We start from the raw sequence: 2,664 nt of genomic DNA, 5'->3' as shown, positions 1-2,664 counted from the left end.
AGAAGTCAGTATGTAAACCTATGTCGCTGCTCCTCGGGACAGTAGGCCTTCCCCCTTGACGCCTTCGAGCGACGTATTTATAGCCAATATATCAGCCACTGGATCAAGAGAGTGCTGCACCTACATGCCTCTGACCTTTCGGTAAAGGGCGAGCCACCCCCTAACACCCCGTTTCAGTGTTCTAAGCTTGTGTGAGACTTGTCGATGAGAGGCTTCTTGCCACCCAAGAAGGGAGCAAACTAAGTAGCCTCCAGGCAGAGGCCTCCACAGGCGCCCACCGGCAGGTGGCACTCAGGACCTCGGAGCCCGGGCCCCCCGCCTTCCCCCTGGCCTGCTGCCCTGGCCTGCCGAGGCTCCAGAGCTCCCGCTTTCACAGTAGGGATCAGAGTCAAGGCCTTGGTATCTCCGACTGGACCGGGTCCCCCGCTGAGGCTGAGGCACTTAGCTGGCGTGGGCTGTTCTAGGCAGTTTGGCAATTAACGTTGCAGTTCTGGGAAGAACGAGAAATGTTTGTGTGTTTTATTCAAGCTCACTTGATTATAGCGTTAACTTATTTGATTTTTAAAATTTTAATTGTAAAATATACAGAACATAAAATTTGCCATCTTACTTGGTTGTTTTTAAAGTGTCATTTTTTCCAGGATGTTGTTAAGTCATTAAGGTTCCACTTGTGTTATTTATGGCGCATGTTTGTTCAGTTTGCCTTGTAGATGTATTTAGCCAGATGAACCAGATCCTTTTCCTCTGTTTCCCTGTGTGAGCTTTTGAGACGTTAGGGGCTGCTTGACTTTCAGGTCATTTAATTTCAAGGGTGTGTTCCGTCCAAATACCCTGGACAAGAAGCAGGTAATGGCTCTTGAGAGACCTCACTCGCTTAACGGAGTGGTGCATCGCCGCGGCGTTGCGGGTTAGCTCGTCCCGCTTCACTAGGTCAAAGCGATTTTGAGAGACTACATTTCCAGTGCGGGGGGGATTCTCATTCCCTCCCCAGTCAGCGGCACACCAGGGCCCTTCCTGGCTGCTCATGGCGTGTCACTGTGCCGTGCAGACCTCCGTCATGCGTGGCTCGTCACCCCCTCAGCAGTGCCGCGTGCCGCGTGGAACGTCTGAACTGGACGTAAAGCTTTCAGTGCCCGGGGACTGGTTTTATCCTTTCCAGCCCACTCGTGAGTCAATGACGATGGCAAATAACGGTGGCTCCACTGTGCTCATCCAAAATCACACGGTGGCAGCTCAAGTGATGTCCGCTTTTCAGTAGGTCCCACCATCTGAGTGTGAAAGGCAAGTATCGATCAACTTCAAAAACCTAAAAAATGATTTTCCCTTTTGCCTCCCGTCCCTCCAAATATTTCCTCCCAGGTCAAGGTTGTGACAGGAAAGGATGGGCAGACTGGTACTCCCGTTGCCATAGCAACCCAGCTTCCTCCAAATGTTTCTGCTCTCTCATCCCAGCAGCAACCACTTCAGGTACTTTTCGATGGCTCTTGAATGTCACCCCAGCCCAGCTTTTCCTCACTCGGGTCTGGGGATTTGGTATTCTCTGCAAGAATCCAGATATTTTCCAAGAGCCCGTCTTTTGCAGTTAAAAAACACGTATCGGAGGACTTTATGAAGTTTCGACATTTCAATGCATTCTCTTTTCTGTTGTTTAGATTAAGACGTGTTCGTCTCCGGTTCGTTGGCTCACGTCTATTAACGTCTCGGCGTGGACGTTTTTCATTTTTATTTCCTTTTCTCGTGTATTTGCTTTTTGATGCTTTTTGTGTGATTGTGGCCTCTCTCTTCTCCTTTTATTTGCCTGCCTTTAAATGAGTCCATTTCTAAATTATTTCCTTGCTAGAGTGAGTTTATTCTATTCTTTAGACACGTCGTAGTAATGAGTAGCAAAGAACAAAGATTCTAGATTCCAGAATGCGAGGAGGTGCCTGGGGACCGCAGCTCAGTTCCTCTCTCCTGTATACTTAAAATTTTAATTGTGGTAAAATATACATAATGCGAAATTTACCGTCTTAACCATTGTCAAGTGCACATCTCAGTGGCATTAAGCATGTTCACGGTGTTGTGCAGCCGCCGCCACCATCTCCAGGACTTCCTTATGTTCCCAAACTGACACTCCGTCCCCACTGGACACTCACTCCCCAGGCTGCCGGTGCCCAGCAGTCAGCGCAGCCAGCACCCTGCGTCCTGGCCTTCAGCCCCTCCCCGCCGGGCCCCCTGTGCCGTCAGGCCAGTATCCTCTGGTTGCACTGTCCAAGGCCTTGTGAGCTGTGTGGTCCCAACGACCTGGGAAGCAATCGCAGTTGTGCTTCTCACTAAGAACCTGTAATTGGACGGCCGGGGCCTAGGGCAGCTTTCTGGCCGAAGCTGCTGGTGACCAGGACACACGGTCAGCTGGGCGGGCGGCAGCAGCTTGCTCTCGAGTAGGTGGTTGTTTCCTAGGCGGACTGTGGCACCAACGGGGCCCTCGCTGGACGCGACCCACGCCGCTCAGCACCTGCGGACCAGCTCGCTGCCCACTCGCATCCTCCACCCTCGGCGTCCCTGTCCACTGGTCCCGGGCGGAGAGGCAGCACCTCCGTCCCCAGCATGCACCAAAGCGGCGTCTCCTGCCGCGTGCAGACCTGCGGGCCTGGCTGTGGCCACGGTCCTCAGAGCCCAGAATGC

This window comes from Pteropus vampyrus, unplaced genomic scaffold, assembly GCF_000151845.1.
Source record: "Pteropus vampyrus isolate Shadow unplaced genomic scaffold, Pvam_2.0 Scaffold189, whole genome shotgun sequence".
Lineage (NCBI taxonomy): Eukaryota > Metazoa > Chordata > Mammalia > Chiroptera > Pteropodidae > Pteropus > Pteropus vampyrus.
This window is presented reverse-complemented; position numbering follows the sequence as displayed.